The following is a 22,113-nucleotide window of genomic DNA, read 5'->3' as shown; positions in this document are numbered from 1 at the left end:
CTACAGTATTAGAGACCAAGATTTGAAGTCTTACATCAGAGCAGCACTTTCTGGTTAGGAATAAAATCATCAATGAGAAATAATCGCCTAAATAACTTTTTATATAGACTTAAGCCTAATGTCTGGGAAGTGTAACCCCTTGAACTCTTAAAGAAATATACTGATGACATTACTTTTTGGTTATACTTTCATTTTGGGTGTTTAAAACCATACAGTTGGCCAAAATAAACCAATTTATTTTTACTCTTAGGTCATTTGAAGATCTGTTCCTCAGGGGTCACATGGGCTTGGGAGGACCTCCTGGCACCTTTCTTTTACCAGTTTTATCTATGTGAAGATAAGTCAAAGGTCCTGCTCAACCATGTCTGCCTTCACTTGGAAGCATGAATGAGATGTTTCCTGTGAGTTGACCCACCTCTTTATAGACTGGACAGTGGTTCAAGTCCATCTCATGGGGTCTCCATGGCCTCCCTGAACAAGCTTTTATCTAATCCTTACAAGATTTTCGGGTTACCTCTTCAGAAGGGGAAATGTTAAAGTAGCCAAAAGCCCCATAAAAAATTAAAGAAGAAGAAAGAGTACATAAAGTTATCAGAAAAAAGTGATGGGGAGATATGGGAGGAGTTGGATGGGAGGGAGTGGGCATGGATTTGATCAAAACACCTTATATGCATGTATGAAATTCTCAATAAATTATTTATTTAAAACAAAAGAAAAACAATTGACAAATGGGACCTCCTGAAACTAAAAAGTTCCTGTACAGCAAAGGAGACCATCATTGCAGTGAAAGGGAAGCCAACAGAATAGGATCTTCATGTTTACCAACTACACATCAAACACAGGGTTAGAATCTAAAACATAAATATAACTTAAAACTGCACATTTTATTTGTCCCAGATGGGTACCAGTACACAATTCCACTACTGATCAAATGTAGATAAGATGTATCTGTGAGATGCCCAGCCCTAAGTGCCACATCTACAATGAAAGCTCTACCCCTAAGGCTCATGGAACATAGTAGAACAGGAGGTAGAGAGAATATTAATGCATCTTTCAGCTCTCACCAGGGAAACATTAATGTAACAGAGGATGATTAACAAAGAAAGTCACAACTGGCCAAAATGTAGAGAATAAGAGACTGCAGAGTGTATGGCCCTAAATAGGACTCCTAAAACCTCTGCACCCAGGTTCAGAGACCATTGTGCAAGAGAGGGTGGAAAGATTGTAAGATCCAGGTGTAGTGGATGACCACAAGAAAACAGTTTTCTAAGTAGCTGGGATCTTGCTCATGTGAACTTACAGCAATGGTGAGTGATATAAGCTCAAACCAGACAAAAACCTGGCCTGAAAATGAAGAACTGAGTAAGACGCTTTCTACCTTAGCTGAGAAACTACTGGTAATTGATCACTGCTGGATGAGGGAAAGTTGGTCTCCTTGAAGGGACTGACACTAGACAGGCTGACCAGGTTCCCGTAGATGAACTCACAATGAGGGACAACTGGAAATGCAAATTTGACTCTATAGACCCTAACATATATTCCAGAATGTACGGAATCTGGCAGGGGGTCTAGGAGGATGCAGATAGGGGAGGGGATCAATATATGATTAAGATTTACTGTATGCAGAAAAAACAATTAAAAAATAGCAAAAAAATGAAAAAGAAACAAAAGTACATTCACTCTAAAATTTCACTAAACTCTTAGTTCCTTAAAAACCTTAGATTGTCTAAATGAGGAAATGGACTTCTGTAAGAGCATCCAAGCGGGAGACCTGTGAGAACTGGGATTCCCATGTCTAGGTGTCATGCTCCACTGAGCAAAAGGAAAGGAAATTCCCTTATAGAAAATGTTCAAAGTTCTATAAACCCAAGATGTTTTCACTTTGACAAATACGTTTTTTATATGATAATAAAAGTACCCTAAAATCCACATCCTTTCTTATATCTCTGATTATAGTCCCAGAGTACCATACAAACAATTCAAACAATTCTGTGGCTTTAGAGTAAACTTCTAAATGTGATTGGAATTCACTCACCACACAGAACATTTCCCACTCTCTATCCTCCAAAACCATGATTTTTATTTCATATACATATATATGTATATGTGAACTGTATATAGGCATTTTACATATTGACAAAGAATATATGTAAACTCAGCTATAATTGAATGATGATTTGTAGAAGTGAGCACATACAAAAGTACATAGAAAATGGTCAATAATTCCTAAAGACGTCATAGATATAAAGTATTTAATACCTATCAGTCAAAAACATTACTTTATGTGTATTATAATTTAACCCCCAGAGTAAATCTTTCAAATAGCAAGAAGGAAGGAAACTAAAGTTCAGATGCAAGGTGAACAAATAAGCAGAGGATCTCAACTCAAATGGGCCAATTTACCACGTGGATTCCATAGATTACAACTTTTAACTATCCTGCCCTGCCCTCATGGAGACAGAGCTGTGGGAAGTACGTTCTCTCCCCCTTTGCTTTCCATAGAACATGATCATAAAGAACAAAATGTAGCAATTTATTTTTCAGGGCTTCCTTCTGGCAAGTTGTGCTTTGTCTGTGTCTGTGCATGTGCTCTCTGAAGGAAAGATGTGAAGACCTAGGTGTGCTTATGCCAGTTATAACAACTTTCCAACTTGAATGCTCTTAAACAAGGGTGTTTCCTTATATATAAATAAAGATGACTGTTACGCATAAAGTTATTGAGTGAACAAAATGTCATTGCTTTAAGCCACTGAAATTTAGAATATTTTATATTTTTCTTGATCCTTCAAGAATTTCATACAATATATTTTGTATGTATTCACACTCCCTGCCTGATCTCCTCTCAGACCCACAGGACATTTTTGACACAGCAGAGCATAACCTATATTTTCTTTTTTAAGTTTTTAGCAAAATATTTTAATTGAAGTTTTGTGATTTTTCATACAATTATAATTTGACGGTTTAAGGTATTTAGATCCCCTTCCCCCTCCCCTTTCCACATCTCTGACCAGATTTAAATCCCCTCCCCTATCTGCACCCCTCCTTACTATCCCTGCCATATATGCCTGTAGAATCTAAATTGTGTCCCTAAATGTCCTTTAGTGTGGATGCAGTCACTGGAGCCTGGTTTACCTACCAAGAATCCCATCTTTGGAAGATATTGTTTCTCCCACTCTCAGAAGTCATCAGTTGCTGAAAGTTTCTTAGATAGGATTGAGGTTTCTTACTTCCCCATGTCTATGGTGAGATTTAATCTGATTTGACCTTACATTGGACTTTCTCATGCTGTTCAATTTATATAAGTAATTGACCCGTTTTTGGAAAACTACTTCCTTGTGATCATCTTCAGGAGGCAGAAGCGGGCAGATCTCTGTGAGATGGAAGCCAGCCTGGTCCACATAGTGACTTACAAGCAGGCTGGGACTAGGGATACTCTGTCAAAAATAAAAAATTCAAAAAACTAAACATCAAATAAACAAACAATCCAATTAAAAAGAAGGGCAAGAAGTTCAACAAGGAGTTCTCTAAAGATGAAATGGCTAAGAAATACTTTAAAAATTATTCAACATCTTTAGTCATCAGGAAAACGCAAATTAAAGCCACTTTGAGCTTCATCTTATGCCATTCAGATTTATACAGATCTGAAAAACAAACAACAAATGCTAGTGAAGATGTAGAGAAAGTAGGATGCTTGTCCACTACCGGTGGCAGTGCAAAGTGGTGCAGCCACTATGCATGTCAGTGTGGAGAGTCCTCAAAAAGATTGAAATTGATCTACCATATGATCCTGTCATACCACTCTTGAGTTTATATCCGAGGACTCTATACCTTATCACAGAAAAATCTGTTCATTAATGTTGATTGCTGCCCTTTTCATAACAGCCAGAAACTGGAAACAATCTCAATGTCCATCAACTGATGGATGGACACAAGATGTGGTACATATTCACGATGGAATATTATTTGTATCTTTTAATAGAAGAAACTGTGAAATGCACAGACAAATGAATGGAACTGGAAATAATCATCCTGAGTGTGGTAACCTGATCCAGAAAGGCAAATGTCACATGTTCTCTTTCATAGCTGGATGCTAGCTTTGAAATATTATATAGACATGCTTCAAACCGAAAATCCAGTAAAATCAGGAAACTAATAAGTGATCATGGAGTAGAGTGGAGGAGACTTCCTGGGAGGGGTGATAGAATGCAGTGGTATGAAGGAAGAAAAGGGACTGTTAAAGTAGGAAAGGTTAAATGGGTTTGGGAATGGGAAGGCAGAGCAGAGAAGGGCATTTGGGAAGAGATAGGCAACACTAAAGGCCTTTAGAAAAAGCTATATGGAAACCTACTACTATAGAAGCTTCTTAAAGTAGACACATATATGTTACAAAAAATATTCAAAGTTGTTAGCTTATACATGTGAACATTGACCCTTTGCTAACAAAATAAAGCCTCAAGGCCAGGAATGGACTCCTTCTCTAGAAGCTATTAACCAGGGTTCCCATAGACGCCCAAACAATACTAGTCATTGTTTACCCCCCAGAATTTGTTACCAAAGAACCTATTGCTGAAGACACTACATGTATGAGCTATAGAACAATCAAGGAGACATCAAGTTGGTGCTGGCTCCAGAGCCTCCTCTTTACTGGCAGGTTTTCGTAATGCTGGAAAGTGCTATGCGTGTTATCTGAGGAAAAAATGATCACCAACTTATATTTTCTGGCGTACTTTCTTTCCAGATATTCTCTCGAATCCTTCTAGAAATGTGATTCATTTAGTACAAATAGTACAGATTTTATGTTAACCTGCTTCATTCCCTTAATGGCTGTCAAAAACCATTTCCGTTCCTTTCCTCACTCCTTAGATGTGCTGGTCTGGATAATTTGGAAGAGCACCTATAAAGCTCAGAACTCATACCAAGATGCTAAATCTCTGCCTTCCTTCTTCTGTATCTCAACTTGGCACTTCTCACCAGTTCAGAGCCAAATAACCATAGCAACCTCTTTAAGCATCACCTTCTCTGAGACATTTATAAATTTTCGGTCATTTCTGCACAAAATTTTTCTGCTCTTTCTGCTCATCTTTTTTGCACATTTCTACCATCCCATGCCCAACATATGGAATTAGTCTCGTCAGAGCCATCTTCGGTTCTTCTCTCCCTCTCAGTCCTTAAAATCATTATTTCAGTGCAGATGTTGAGCTTAGTCTCCTGCCTCAAAACCTTCCCACTGATGATAATTCTGGGTATCTGCATATTCTCACCCTTTCATTTTTCTTTATCTCTGTGCCCTCTAATTCTACTATGACCCAGAAATTTTTCTTCTGAGTATATTTCCAACAAATTAATACATTTGTACATTTTGCAGTAGACATATCCAGACCCATCCAGAGAACCATTGTGGTAATAGCTCCAAATGGAAAAGAGCCCAAGAAGAGTGGAAAATAAAATTGTGGTTATATATGCATAGAGTAGATTGCAACACAGCAACAAGAAGGGCACAGTGCGAAGATGAATCTCAAGTACATGACATCTGATGCTCTCTTACCTATATTACTATAGAATAGACACCAGACTCAGTAAGTGACACATAGATCTGACCCTTGCTAGAACCACTTTTATAAGTGCATCTAGTGCACGTTTCATCATGACCTATATTTCAGCCATCTGATATCACCATCGTTTTTCATGACCCCTTGTGCATACTGCTTTTTCTCTTCTCTACCTACCCATTTGGCAATTTCCTATATACCCTTCTAAATATAATTTCCTTGGAAAAAGCTTTTCATTTCTGCACTCCTGACAATGAATTTGTCAGCTTCTATTCTGAGATCCCAAAGCACTTAATATATTGAATTTTAATATCTATTTTTTAATTCCTTCTTTTCTCAGGAATAAGAACTGCATCATTTTTTCCCTTGTATTATAGTATTCCGCACTATAGTACTCTGGCATGTAGAACTGTTGTGGGGATTAGAAAAGATATTAGGAAGTAAAGTACATGGGAAATGAATGAATAAATGAAACTTTCTAAAAACCAAGCAAACATGTCAAGGGGAAATTAAAATCTAATTTGGACAAAGAACATCGAACTGAATCTATACAACTGGAATGCTATTTCATTTGTACTTCTCAAAACCGTGGGGTTACAATATGGCAATTTTACTCCTAGAAACTCTAAGGCTCTGTTATCTGTGATGATCCTTCCTACTCTACGCTACTATAAGGCTTGAAAGAAAATAGGCTGCTAACCCACAACCTACTTCTTTCTCTGCAGGCTGTAGGTGTTAAATCTGATGCTGATGATGTTCTCTGGTACACATACCCTTTCTGGGGGATAGCAGGAAATGGTCTCACTATTCCTTAGCCACAGTTTTAAAGACACACACAGAAAGAACTTTAGCTCAGAAGCAAATCACAGAGTACATTCTCTGGGTATGGGGCAAGCCACATGAAGGAAAAGGAAAGGCTTTTTTATAAGAAAATTTGAGCTAATACCCTTCCTCCCCAGGCCAAAAAAACCTATGCTTATTATCTCCAGAGAAATTAAAAATCCATTCCAATGAAAAAAGTTTCACTTATTATGGAATGTCAAATAGTACAAAGGTCTTGAAGAACTGAACCCAGAAGCTCCATACTGAAAATATATAGAAAAGTTTAACTGTATGTGTGGCTTTGTTGTGGCCAGTTACCAATTCGGTGATTGTCCTTGGTTATGCTTCCTGGCCTTTGTTGGAAGGTTTGGAGGACTTTCTTTTTTATCCTTTTGGTTTTGAGAAGAGTGATTAGTGCAGTTTATATTTTAGAAATGAGGAAAAGTAGTACTGCATAAAAGGATCTTGTTTGAGCTGAGAGTGTTAGGAAAGCCAGGAACAATGCAAATTAGGTCTCGTGGGAACATAGAAACAACCACTACAACAGCTTCACTGAGGCCAATGTGTCATCTGGAAACATATTTCTCTTACTTAGCAGCACCTCTCGGACCTGAATAAACTGCTTGAGTCTCATAGCAGCCTGAGTGTGTTATCTGTTACCCACTATTAGCATGACTCAGCTATATACTTTGGCATTTTTTCTATGTGACCTCCAAGTTCCACAAACTAGCATTCCCTGCCTCTGGAAGATATATGTTCAGGAGAATCAGAAGCCTCCTCTGTTGCCCCAGTTTTTTAGGGCACTATGAAATGAGCTACTAGCCAGCTTATTGCTTGCCCACACCTAGAAATCCAACCTGATTCTACCAGCTTTTGCTAGTTGCGTGTCAAATGAGTCAAGTTTGAAGTTTATGAAAGAAACTCCTTGGAAGAATATGTCAAGTGAAGCAGGCACTGGGACAGCTGGTCTGTTCAGGACATAATCATGAGGCCCACTGAGATAGCAAGTGTAGTATTTCTTATTTTAAGACAGAAGTTGCCAGAACGTGTCATATATCTAGCATATCATCAGTGTTCAACCATCACTTGGATGACTCAGTTAATTATACCAATATAAGCCCAATTGTAAATGAATGTCTCTATCAGTCAGCTGCTTTGACTAAATTAATGTATCAGCTGGCTACATTGCCTTGTAAAATAACGATTGTGTCCATTATCTTAGTAGCTTAAGACAAGACATATTTCAAACACAGGACTTAGAGTCACTGAGCTAGAACTGACCTGGAAGCCTCCTCCCTGAGGATTGGAGCTCATAGTATTAGAAGATATTACATAAGCTGCCAACCGAGAAAACTAATCAGTGATCTTACCCATCTGTAAAGCCTATGAACCCCAACAATGACAAGCCCAGCAAATTATCTCTATTGGTCCAGTACTGGCACTTTTATCCTGTGGGTAAACAACAGCTGTCTAATCAGACTTAAGGCCCACTCAATGGGAAGGAATTCATGCATGATACTGTAAAGAATGCCAAGTATACATGACTGAGGTCATAGAGCTTAGAGAAGAACTTACTTCTGTCACTTCCCTAAACCAATGTAAATTTTTTACTATATTCTAAATACATATCCTTATATTTACAAGCAAGTGTACCTCTCACCTCTTATCAAAGAAGCTTTTTTTATGTAACAGATGGAGACTATTACAAAGTTCCACAACTGATCAAATTCAGAGAATACGTAACTGTGAGGTGGCCTGTCCTTAGTGACACATCCACAATGCAAACTCTACACCTAAGGCTCAGGGAGCATTTAGGAAGAAGAGGCAGAAAGAACATAAGAGCCAGAGGGACGAGACGCCTGCTGCTACTTGATGCATTCTAGACATGGTAGGGAAGCTACTTTAATGAAATTTCTACAGTATGGTAGTCTAACAAGGTCTACATAATGACAAAACCAGTTGACATGCTAAGGTATGGATGGGGAAATTTCCAGGATCCCACCTCTAGATGAAAAACTACAGATAATCAATGAATGCTGAGGGAAAATCAGTTTTCTCCAGAGACTAACTCCCTGAGAGGTCATACTTAAAAAAAAAAATGGGCAGTCTAACACAGGTATACACAAGTACCACTAAATAGACTTAGTGCATTTTACATTAAATAAATGTGTGTTTGTATATATAACAATAATAACGTAAAGGACAAGAAATTGAGACAGAATGCAGAATGCAGGGGGCATGCGACGAGTTTGAAGGGGACTGAGAGCAATAGAAACAATTCAAAGATATTACTCCTGTATAAAATTCTCAAACATAAAAAATTAAAATTAAAAAAGAATAAATCCACAAAATGAGCTATTCTTTCATTGTGTCCATTGTGGGTTGTCCCTGATCCGTGTCATGTGCACTTCAGGCCCAAGCTAATAAAACTGCCTCTGTCTACAGTGACCCGAAATTCCAGTTTATCCAGCACAGCCCTGGTTTATGCCTATTGTCCCAGAATGATTATTAAGGCACTGCTTCTGGTCTCAGGAGAGCACAATCTCACTTTTACAAGAGCCAGATTTGGAGGATAAATCATATGTCACATTTTTCTATCTGAATCACTGATGAGAGCAAGGCATACAAAGAGGAGAAGCAAAACCCCACACAGGCTCTTAAAGTTGCTTCTCAGCGGCACAGGGACACACACTTTTAACCCCAGCACTAGGGAGGCAGAAGCAGGCGGATCTCTGTGAGTTCGAGGCCAGCCTGGTCTACATGGAGAGTTCCAGGCCAGCTGGGGCTACAGGGAGCCTTTGTCTCAAAAAGACCAAACTAATAAAAAAAGTTGCTTCTCAGAAATGACTCAAGTCACATACTTCATGATAAGGTGAGGAAACTCAACTGCCCCATGGAAGAGTGGCAAATATAGTGTGAAACAAAACCTACCGCTGTGAACATTTGTAAATGTGAAAAGAAAGTGTGGGAATATAGGTGGTTTTTTCAAGGTGTGTGCATGGAATGAGTAAAGGAGCCGAGTTAGAATTGCTGCAATTTGGAGTCTATACAACTTTGTCAATTTTCCAGTGATGTCCAATAGCCTCATTTCATGAATCAAGGAAAACTGATTGCCAGAAAGGGAAAGTAATTCATGCAACATCCTAAAAATCTGTGGTTTGTCCATGACTAAAATATGGAAGATTAAAAGTGCAATGGAAGGGAAAGAAGTTAGGTAACAGTGTAACCAGATACATCTAAATAGAAAGCAATTTCAAGCTGGGCTTGAAGGGTCACGCCTTTAATCCCAGCACTCAAGAGGCAGAGACAGACAGATCTCTGTGAGTTCAAGGCCAGCGTGGTCTACATAGTGAGTTCCAGGACAGCTGGGGCTACAGGGAGATCCTATCTCAAAAAGACCAAAAAATAAAAATAAAAAAGCAATATCAAGGACTAGCTTTGCACAACATTGGGACACATGTAATTGTTACAAAGTAATCAATGAAAAAGTATGAGAATTATATTAGGAAATGAAGTTCTGGGGACTGATATCATATGAAAAGTTTCCATATTGTTCTTTCTGATGTCTAACCAGGAGTGAGAATCAGATTTTTCTTAATAGTCCATGAATCAAAGTAATGGACCCAATACTTTATTGCTCTAACAAATCATTCTCAAGAACTGATCTGATTGCCATTTACTAGGAACTAAATGCTTATGTCTCTTCAAAATCCATACATTGGAATCTGTAGCGGTCAATTTGATATGTGAAGCCAGGGCTTGCAGAGGGTTACATGAAGTCATGGAGCAAGACCGTCATCGTGAGATCAGTGCCCTTCAATGAAGAGACACCTGTTCCTGTGACAGTGTCTACCCTGCACTATGGAAGCCTCTGAGGCAGAGGCTAGCATGGCCAGTTTTGGCTATTATCCAGACCACAATTTTTGAAATCAAGAATACATGTACTTTTTTCTCAACATAGAAGAATGAGTGGAGTTTTTGGTCTGAAGAGTCACTCATCTCTAATGAGTAAAGCCCAGGCAGTTAGAAGCAATTGTTTTAATGTCTGCTCTGATCTTCTCCTATCACTGGAGATTAAGTTATTCTAATGTCAGAAATAATGGACATAATCACTGGACATTGTCTCTTATCTCCTCTGGATGTCCCCTTCCCTGAAATAAAGGAAAAAAATCCAAACAAATGCTTCTACCCAGTCCTCCCATTCAGTCCAGCAGTCACCCAGCCAGCAGTAAGACAGTAACTGTAACCCACATTTTAAAATGAAGGAAACTTTCCAGAAAATGTCATCATCTAGCACAAATCCCTTTGATCCCAAATTCGTTTAATTGGTCCAAGGCAAGCGTACTGGTATTTTCAAAGGCTGTCCAGGGAATGAGCAGTGAAGATCAAACCCTACCGAGTTATTTTATAAAAGGTCATAAGGATAGAATGCAGGTGAAGTTATTTGTCCAAAGTTGCAAAGTCCGGATACAAACCTGGCTGTCTGGCTACAAAACCTTTTCTTCACATCATCATCTACCCGATGTTGTTTCTTGAGTTTTTACTACTCTGACTTAGAAGTTTGCTTAGATGACTAATCAGCCACATTGAGCATCAGTTGCTGCAGGGGTCAGGGACACCTGTGGGGCTACAGCATGGCCTGTGGCTTCATATGAATGTAGTAGAATATACTGGTCCCCATATCTGGGTGTTAAAAGGAGAACAGGGTATACCTAGGCTAACCAATTATAAGCAAGCATGTTAGTAAATTTCTCTGGCTTGCATTTGTAGATACAACTGATTCCTGGCACACTACATTGGCATTTTGATGAACCTTATATTCTTGGCTTGTTCTTGAGTTGCAGCAATACAGGGATTTCTGTCCACATGTACTATTAACTGTCATCCGAGCTTCCTACCCAGTGAAGCTGATAATTACACATTCTGGAAGCTGAGTGGCACAACCAATTAACTTGATAGGCCCCGCTGATTTGGGAAGAAACAAGACTTTAGGAATCTGTTTTGTGGTATCTCAGTATAAATATAGAGAAGTAATTAAGTGCAAAGACCACAATAAAATAACAGTGGCTTAAACCCAGACATAGAAGAAGTGCTTAGAAAGATTTTGAGCTCTGGAACCAAAGAGACTCAAGTTCAAATCCCAGCTTTGGCACTTAGTAATTGAATAGTCTTGCATAAGTTACTTAGCCATACTTTTAACTGTGTATCTATATATGGGGGTACTATAAAATGTGTGTTTTGCTTATTAAATAAAATAAATATATGTATATTCAGCAATATGTTTATCAGATCAAGATATAAAAGTGAATGGTATTCGTGTGTGTGTGTGTGTGTGTGTGTGTGTGTCTATTTATAATGTATTTGAATTGTGATCCTCCTTGTGACCTTCAAAATTGGGTAAAATTGAAGGAAAATGGATGAAACTGGAGAGCATCATGCTAAAAAAGTAAAGCAGGTGCAGAAACACACACACACACACACACACACACACACACACACACATGAGGTGAAAATTGGCCTTCTTCCTTACTCATTTGTTCCACATTGAGTCTAACATTGGCTAACATTGATACACATACTAAGGCTTTTACTGTCAACAGTGTCCCACTGAGTATAAACCAGTGTCTGAAGCTATTCTCCTGCTGACGGCCTCTCAAGATGCTAAGTTTTATGACCCATGTTAAGGAAAGCATTTTTGTCAAAATTCCTCCACTTTCTCTAAAACAGAGGTCAGCAAAGTACAGGCCAAGGGTCAATCCTAACCAGCCATGTGTTTTTGCAAATAAAATTGTATTGGAAAACAGTCACATCCATTCATTCACACATGTATGTTTGTTTTCTCTACTGTAGCACAAGGCCTCATCTGATCTCCTGAATGGATTTTCCTTCATCAAACTTCAACAAGTACTCTATTCAATCAAAACCTTGCTTTTTGTGTTTTATTCTTTTTTTATTTGTGTGTGGGGGGGTACATGTCTGTGTCTGTGTCTGTGTATCTGTGTTTGTATGTCTGTGTGTGTATGCATGCAAGCATGTAGGAGTGAAGGTCAGAGTACAGCTTGGAGGGGCTGGTTCACTCCTTCCACAGTGTGGGTCCTAGTGACTGACAGCATTGCTTACTTTAGAAATTTGCAGGATTATTGGATCAAACGGATAAAAAAATAAGCTTCGAAGGCTCTGAAAGACTAAGTAATTATTACTGGTACTTCAGACCTCAGGGTTCTGTAAGGTCCTTTGGTGTAAAACCAAGAATATATATTTTGGTGTATAACCAAGAATATGTATTTCATGTATGTTGTCTTCTAGGTGTATGGGAAGTATTGATAAGTGAATCCAACAAATACTTCTAAATCACATTTCTTTTGCTTCCATCCCCTTTCAACAACAAAGACAACAACGAAAATCAGTCGTGAATCACCCATTATGTGTGTAAGCACAGTTGCTATCTCCTACTTGGCTACTTCTGATTCTGTGCATTAGTCATGTTAAGTCCATCTGTTCTTGCCATAAAAAATTCAGCTGACTTTTGCTCTGACACATCAGAAGTTCACCAAGTTATGTTTCTCCTCCTCTCCCTAGAAAGGCGGGAAAGCAAGGATGTATCCCTGGCTTCTAGTTCAGTGCCTGACCTACAGTCAGTACTCATCAATGCTGAGGGAACAAATGAAGAAGATCCTTTCAATACATATAGTTTAATCTGGTGTGGTTTATAATCCCAGCACTCAGGAGGCAGAGGCAGGAGAATCCCAAGTTCATAGCCAACCTAGTCTATACAACAAGATCTTATCACAAACAAAGACACAAAAATACATGGCCCGGCTTTCCTGTTCATATGAGAATCCACATTTCATATGCAGGATTTTTCTTCTTATGGATATTTGTCTAAAGAGAACAAAGACTATGGCAATATGCTTTAGAAAACAATTCCACTTCAGCACAATTTCAATTTTTGCATAGTTCTGGTGAATGTTAAGTGGGTTTACACACGTAAAGATTTATAAATTTATGTGATTTATCCTTAATGAGCTAAAAATACTATTACTTTTACTGCAATGGGGATGTATCTCAGTACTATAGCATATGCTTTGGTGTATATTAGGTCCTGGGTTTGACCCTAGGAGTACACATGTACACACAAAGCATACTATCCTTCATTCACTTATGGGAGTTCATATTACGCCTCTGAAGTCGATTATCTGGATACTTATCCTGCTATGATTGCTTTGACCCCAGGAACATGATAACATCTTATTGTCTCGGTTTATTATGGAGAAATAACAGTCATCTTGTAGCACTGGGTGAAGCTCACGTGTGAAACTGTGTGTGAAAATGGACAGTACTGAGGACAGTGAATACTAGAAAATAAAGAAGCCCCAAGAAAAAGCCGTTAACAGCTTGCATTCAGGGCTAACTGATATGAGGGAGAGACAAGATCCAGTACCAACACTCCTAGGATTTGATTCCAGTCATAAGGGACCGCACTGTAAAGGTGTCAGGAGGATAATTGATAGTGATGATAGATAAACTTTCCCTAATTGCTCTCTTAGAGCTCTGGACAAACTCATAAAGAAATAAATGTATACAGTAGCCATATAACCAGACAACCAAATGTCTTCTAGCACTTTAACTATTGGATGATAGATCTACAATAACTTGCTATTGATTTTAACTCATTACTCACAAGTTGAAAGTTTAACATTTTATCCCATTAAACTCTTACAAAAAAATTGAAAAATAAGCAAAGTTACCTCCATTTTATCAATTTAAATCAGAGAAAACTGCCTAATGTTCCCAGTGGTCATGTATCCTAATGCACCCTAATAACTAAATCCCTGAAAATGTGCAATGCCACAGAAGGCAGCCCTTGCCCGTGCACCAATACTTGGGTAGTGAACAAGAAGATAGAAATTCTGCCTATGTGTAGGTGGATACTTTGGTTAAATAAAAAAGAGAAATAATTAGAAGAAAGTTCATGGGAGGCTCACTGGGCCAAGTATGAGTGAGATGTCAATCAGTTTGTCTGTTTCCATCTGGAATTCAGCCATATGGTCACACTTAACTCCAGAGAAGATGGAACACACAGACCTGGCCCAGGAGCCATTTCCTAGTTATAATCCTAAACCTACAAGGAGAAAAAGTAACTGTTCTTCTTCATCCATCTCCAGAGAAAAAAGTAGGAACCAAAACCTTATATCAAACTCAAGCCAATCTGACACTAAAGCCCATGCCTCTACACTATTAATTATATACCAGACCTACCCACAGTCCCAACATTACATCTAAGTGCTGTGTGTATTTAGAATCATTCACCTTTCAAACAACTCTATAAAATGTTAGACAGAGAAAGCATGACCCAGAAAGCTGAAATAGCTGGTCCACTCACTTTGTGGAAGCTACATGTTAGAGCATGCAGGTCAGCAAGGCTTGTATCAGCCTCTTATTGATATTATCCTGTCCTTCTGGATTACTGTAACCCTCACAAAAATTTAGACCAGCTCCGTATTAATAAATATCCTTATTACTAAGACAAAATCTCTCAAAATCAACTTTAAAAAGAAAATGTTTATTTGAGCTCATAGTTCATGGAGGATTATAGTCTATTGTGGCAGGGAAGGCATGGTGGTACAAACATGGGACAGCTGGTCACTTTGTATCCTCAGTCAGGAAACCCCAAGACAAATGCTGACACCCTACTCACTTCTTTCTTACAGCGTGAGGAAGCCCAGCTGGTAGAATGATTCCAACCACACTGAAGGAGGGTCTCAGTTAAACCTCTCTTGAAAGGCCCTCATAGGCACACTCACAGAATTGTCTCCTGGTAATGCAAACCCATTAGCCATCATAAGCCATGAAGAAAATACTCAGCAGGTTTTAACTGCATCTCCCAGGATAACCAATTGTTCCAAGGTATCGCTTGGACTGTTAGTTTGGCCTGCATGATACCATGCTGGATTATCTCACTTCCCAGATGTCCCTTCCTGTGCCTCATCCAGGAATCCCACAACAAAACACCCCACTGAGAGCAAACAATTTCAACTCTCTAGTCAAACATTTCATGTATCTGTAGCTTTTGGAACATAACCTTCCTCCCAAAAAGTTCACCAAAGATTGGCAACATTTGTAAGACTAAGAGGCTGTATTTTTAATCATATGTCACTTTGAAGTTGAAGGCTAAAACTGTATTTACTGGACATAGATTTAAAACCCTCTTTTTTCAAAGTAACCACAGACCATTTTTGTTTACAATGGAGTCTTTTATCAGAGCAAATTTCATAGCAGTTGCTGCCTTTTAAAAGGCTTTGTGGCATTGTACTTATAAGCTCAGGCTGGAGCTTCAGTTAAGTCCCAGCTATGTCACTTTCCCTAGCCATTCAGGGAAATCATATCTAATATTTTTGAAGGGCAACCTTTCCAGTTTGTAAAATGGGACAGTTCCATTGCTTGTTCTAGAATGCTGCTGTGAAGACTGGGAAGAATGTGCCAGATGACATTATTCAAAATGATCATTTTGTGATAAATACTTACCAGATTGTGTGAGCTAATTAAGTATGCAACTTTGCTATTTATTTTCTGAGATTTAGAACCCTTTCCGACGAATCCAACAGTTTTCCTCTTCCTCATGTTCTGAGCACACGAGTCAATACAGAACCAAGGATCAGTCTTGTTGTGGGATTTCCTTCTCATCCTGCCTTAGGGAGATACCCCACGGGTTCCAGAATGTATAGTCCCTAGTTTGATTTATGCGGCTCACCTGCTGTATACAACTGTATATACTGATTTTGATCTCCATAAATTAAAAAGGAAGTGAGACTTCATAGTGCAGTTATAAGATTAGCTCTGGAAAAAGACTTCAAGAATCTCAGATCTCTCTACATGAAGTTGGACAATCCTTAAATTTATCGATTCCTTGATGGGTCATGACTGGAATACTTGTATATAAATTTGAGGATCTATGGGATGTGACATGACAGTCTTGGAGTTTTCTCTGAGATCCTAGTCACCACCCATCAAAGAAGCTTCTTTTTCAAAAGACAGAGATAATTACAGAGTTCCTCCACTGGTCACACGCAGAGGTTTTCTGTGTATTGCACGAGTGTAAGTGGTACATCTAGGATGCAACCTCTACACCTAAGGCTCATGGAACATAGAATAAGGGATGAAGAGACACTAATGCATCTTTCAACTCTTATCACTTAAGCTCCCTTATGCAACAGAGAGACAGGAATGCAAAAGGTCACAAATGGCCAATGCAGAGAATTGCAGAGAATAAGAGTCTGCAGAGTGTGGGTCCTTGGAAAGGACTCTTATATTAAAATCCACCCACCCAGGGCTCAGGGACCCTGAAGAAGGGGTAGAAAGATTGAAAGAGCCAGGGAGGAGGTACATGACCATATGGACATAGTCCTACAGACACCTGGGACCCCTCTCACAGAAATTTACAGCAATGGTGTCAGCATGTACAAGACCTATGCAAACTTAAGCAGACAAAAACCCAGCGCAGAACTGTGGAATTGAACAGTAGGCCCCCAATCTTAGTTAAAGAATTATTGGCAGCTGATTACTGTTGGATGAGGAGGAGTTAATCTTCTTAAAAGGGGGAACTCTAGATAGGCTGACTAGATCCCAATGGATGAACTTGAACTGAGAGACATGTGGGGACACCAACATGACATGATAGGCCTTAACAGAATATATGAATACCAGTGGGGGAGCTATGGGAGATGCCAAAGGGGAAGGGGGTATAAAGATGATTTTCTGTATGAAATACACAAAAATTCAATAAAAAAATTAAAAAATAATAAATCAATTTTTAAAGCTTCTCTATTCCTCAGCTTTCCTGTCTCTAAGTAGTTACACCTTGCTATCTTTGAAGGATAGCCAGAAGTCCTAACTGATGCTGTGCTAAACATTTACAAGCATGCTGATTTAGATGAGCATAGAAATCTTTTAATCCTTACAGTGGCTTCTCGTTTTTCCCTTTAAATAAGCACATGGTACAGCTAAATCTAAAATGGCACAGCCAATGCTGAAGGCACTTGGCAGTTCCTCTCAAAGTTAAATGTGAAAGTATTACATGACCTTGGAATTTTCTGTGTATATACTCAAAAACTAAAAACATATGTCCACAAAAGAATTTGTAAATAAATGTTTGAAGAATTCATATTTATGATATCCAAAATGTGAAATCCACTTGATTGGCCATCTATGGATAAATAAATAAACATTATCACATGTTATTCAACAATACAAAGAAATCAGCTACTAATACATTCTGTGACATGGATGAAACTCAAAAACTTTATACAAAGTGAAAGGTGCCAGACAAAAAGACCATATGCTCTACAATTTCATCTCTATGGAATACCCAGAGTAGGTAATTGTATAAGGGTTTAAAGAAACTTAGCGATTACCAAGGGCAGGGAAGAAGATAGGCGGGATATATCGGGGCCATAATGAGACTATTCTAAAATTACATTGTGATAATGGCTACATAATTCTTTAAATAAACTAAAATCATTGAATTCTGCTCTTAAAACAGGTGAATTTTGTGACTTGTATAAATATAAATTATATCTAGATGAAAGAGATTACAAAGAATGTATTTTATAAATATAAAATATCTACTAGAAGTTATTAGCTGGGGTGTCCCAGAGTTCCATATTGCTTTGTAATCATACACATTCAAGAAGAACAAATAAGAATGAAAAGCAAAATATAGAATTCTAAATTTCCTTCTGAAATAACCAGCCACTGTGACAGAGCGGTACTCTCTTCCTCACCAGAAATCAAGTTGAATTAAGTATCAAAAAACCCTAAAGAAGTTGAGAATGTAGTTAGACATTGGTGTAAGAACTGGATTCTGTGCTGTCTGATGTTCAGTGTCAAAGATCAGTAGTTTTACACCCATAAGTATGTGATCTATCAGGTACGAAGAGTTTGACAGTTAGATGAAATTTGTTCACATAGGTTCACTAGCCTCAAATGTTTTAAGTATTTATTTGGTCACACCACTGTTTGAGTCAAATTCAAACATTCTTCTGCATTTAGATATTGAGAAAAGTGACTTGATTGATCTACTCATTTTATTTAGCATTTATAAATCATCTACTCGTGGGCTGGAGAGATGGCTCAGTGGTTAAGAACACTGACTCTTCTTGCAGAAGACCTGGGTTCAAATCCCAGTACCCACATGACAGCTAAAAACTGTCTGTAACTCCAGTTCCAGGGATTCAAGGGCCTCTTCTGTCCCCCATGGGCATTGCACAACATGGGTGCACTTACGTACATGCAGGCAATACACAGATACATATAAAATAAAAATAATAAATAAAATATTTTTAAATAAATCATCTACTCTATAACAATAACTAGTATAGGCATTAGATCTAGATAAATCACTGATCAGTTTTGGATCTCACCAAACAAAAGCATTTCATCTGCACAAGATGACTCTGGTGTGTTCATGATGATAAAATAGGGCTATTGATTTAATTAAATATTTTTGATGTTCAGACATCCAAAAAAGGGCAAAGGATTCTGTGATTAAATAAAACACAGTCTGGGACTGTCAACCACATAATGGTGAGACTTTACTGTCCACTGAGAAGTCATTTCTTGCTACTCTGGCCCCATGTCTTCCACGCACATTAAAACACTAGCAATCCAGAGAGATTGTTGAAAGGAACATATTTTCCAAAGAATTACATGATTTTACAAAAACAAATTGCAGCTATAGTCTTAGGCACAATAATGAAAGAACAGGCACCACAGTGAGCCACCAATCTGTCCTTGGGCCTCCTCTGTGCCCCAGGCTTTACCTTGACCATCCCCTTCTGCATTCAACTGGCTTCAATTACCACCAGCTTTAGCTTCAACAAACAACAAAGTTTTGAAAACTCGGTTTTCCATTCTTCAAAGTACATTACTAGAAAAAGCAAAATGCATGGCAACAAAGCTCATTTAATCATCAGGATCTTGCCCCTTGCTGTGGTGAAACCACACAGCTTGGCCTCCTTCCAGGGCTAGAATTAATGAATGAGCAAGATTCTCCCAGAAAGCCTGTAACTACTGCCTGCTTAGCCCAGAGAGCCTGTCCCATTATTTCTTTTGGCATGTCTGCCTCTGTTTCTAATGGATAGCCTCCCCTTGGGAATATGCACAGAGAGAAAGGTATAGCCTTATGAATTCATGTTTCCATTTCTTTCCTTCTTTTTAGAAACAGACTTCAAAAAACTTAATTTTAATGAAACAATAAAGTCTTAAGGCAGAGATCCATTGCGTGATCTCTGCTCTTTCTCATCTCTGTAGAATTTGGAACTCTCTTTTGGCCATGATCTTGAGCTATAGTCTCTTAGACACTAAATATTCCCTGAGTTTGGACCTAAGATGCTTCTGTAGATCAGTGTCATAGATCTTTCTACTCATCCTCATCCATTTCAAAAAGGAAGATCATGTCCCGAACTGGACTAGAGTTATAGGAGTTGGAGTTTGTTAGCAATATTAATGGCTGGTTGGCTTTCACATAGCATACCCTTCCTGATTGCTTCCTCTCTCTCTCTCTCTCTCTCTCTCTCTCTCTCTCTCTCTCCCTCCCCATAATGCAAAGCAGGTCTGACTGTGCACTGTGACATATTTGCCAACCCAATATCATCTATCATCTCCTTCTTTTGTGGATGCCATCCCAATTTCTTTTTAGAGAATTCCCTATCTTATCTAGACAGTCTCACAACTTTCATTGAATCACCCCACCCACCTTTAACCAAAGTACAAGCACAGGACACAATCTGGGACCACAGATATTCTCTCCTAATAATTTTGATCTGCAACAGGATGATGAAAAAAATAGGGACAGTTAGATTTCATTTCTTGGGCTGGGGGAAGGATATTTAGGGAAAGATATTTTATCTGTTTCCGCTATAAAGAAACCACATGTCCAGCTCCCACAGCCTCCAACACACACAGCTGTGCACCCTGTGCTCTTCACCCCTCCTTCTCAGTCCATGAGCAGCTCCACATCCTTCCAATAAATTCCCTCTTTGCATAAGTTAGCCAGAGTCAATTTCTGTTACTTGAAACCAAGCAGCTGCATAATAAGCTCAGTTTTCCTCAGTTTAATAAAGCCAACTTGAGGATGTAGCTAAGAATCTGGTCTCTGAAGATGGACTATGTTCCCAACCTATGAAGGATGTTTTAATAAACATACCATGCGCCTTAGACTAGTTTGTAAAGCTTTGTAGTTTTCTCCATTGCATCTGTCTCTCCATGCTGCCTTCCTTCCTTCTCTCTGCATGGATATGTGTGTATGTACACACACACACACACACATAGAGAGAGAGAAACAGAATTTCATATGAGACAAAAAACACCACCTTACTCTATGACCACAGTAACCACTGCTTATAAAAACTAATTGATATATGAAGAAAGATAAAGTGCCTTGCTAGTCTATAATATTTTTAAGTTAAGGGAACACAAAAAATAAAACTAAATGTTCAACACATACTAGTGAAGTATTACAGGTGCATTATGTCATTTAATCTTCCTTAAACTCCTTTAAGGGACTACTGAGTCTAATGAACCCTCTAAGATAACTGAGAATATCAGGTATATCATCCTGGTCTTCAGTGAGTAACTGTGAAAGTCAATTAATGCAACACAGGTGGGCACATCTGACCTTCACTCCATACCATGCTGACTCTACCAAGGGGAAACGACTTCCTAATGGATTAAAATCAGAATGATTTCCCCAGTAAATGTTATTGCTCATCATCAAAATTAATTCAGATATATTAAATTGATTCTATTTAAAAAATAGAATAATACAGTCCTACCTCTGCTCATCATCAAAATTAATTCAGATATATTAAATTGATTCTATTTAAAAAAATAGAATAATACAGTCCTACCTCTCTTGTATACCCTTCCTTTGGGTCTTCAATTTTGTTCCATAGATCTATAGGTCTATTTTTTGTGCCAGTACTATGTTGTTTTTATGACTATAGCTCTGTAATATATCCCATGCAAACTTGCCCAAATAGTAACCCAGCACAGAGCTGGGAAAATGAACAGCAGACCCCAATCTTGGAGTATTGACATCTGATTACTGCTAGATGAGGAACAGCTGACCGTCCTAAAACAAAGACCTCTAGATAGGCTGACTAGATTCACCAGAAGGGCAAGTAGTGGGGAATGGCTGGGGGTGCCGACAACACAGCAGACAGAAACAGGGATATCAGAGTATAAGGACTCTAGTGGTGGGGGGAGGGAGGCTATGGGAGGGTGCCATCTAGGAAGTGGGTGTATAGTCAAATAAAATGGTTTGGGATGTTCTGTGTGATATACACACATAAAAAAAATCAACAAAAATTTTTAAATGTATTATATTTGAAGGGGAAGCATGGAAATTTATGTCATGCTAATTAGTAGAGGTGATAAACATTACCATTGAAATCTACCCGGTGACTTCATAGACATACACAGGCTCCAAGGATCCAAGTGCAACCAATTATGACTAGTAATAACCAGATGCATACAGATTAAAGATGCATGCACCAACATCTCAGTGTTAGTAGCAAAAACAATGAGTTTTTCTATAAGGAACAATATATTCTAAATGAAATGGAGATCTTTTCTAAAGGTTAAAAAAACTCATTCAATTTTAAGTCTTACAGGGCTTATACTGAGTTCAATATTGTATAACTGTATTGATTCAACAGCAAACATAGAAATTTTATAGCCACTT

Source organism: Nannospalax galili, unplaced genomic scaffold (assembly GCF_000622305.1).
Source record: "Nannospalax galili isolate Female #2095 unplaced genomic scaffold, S.galili_v1.0 scaffold17, whole genome shotgun sequence".
In the NCBI taxonomy this organism is placed as follows: Eukaryota; Metazoa; Chordata; class Mammalia; order Rodentia; family Spalacidae; genus Nannospalax; species Nannospalax galili.
This window is presented reverse-complemented; position numbering follows the sequence as displayed.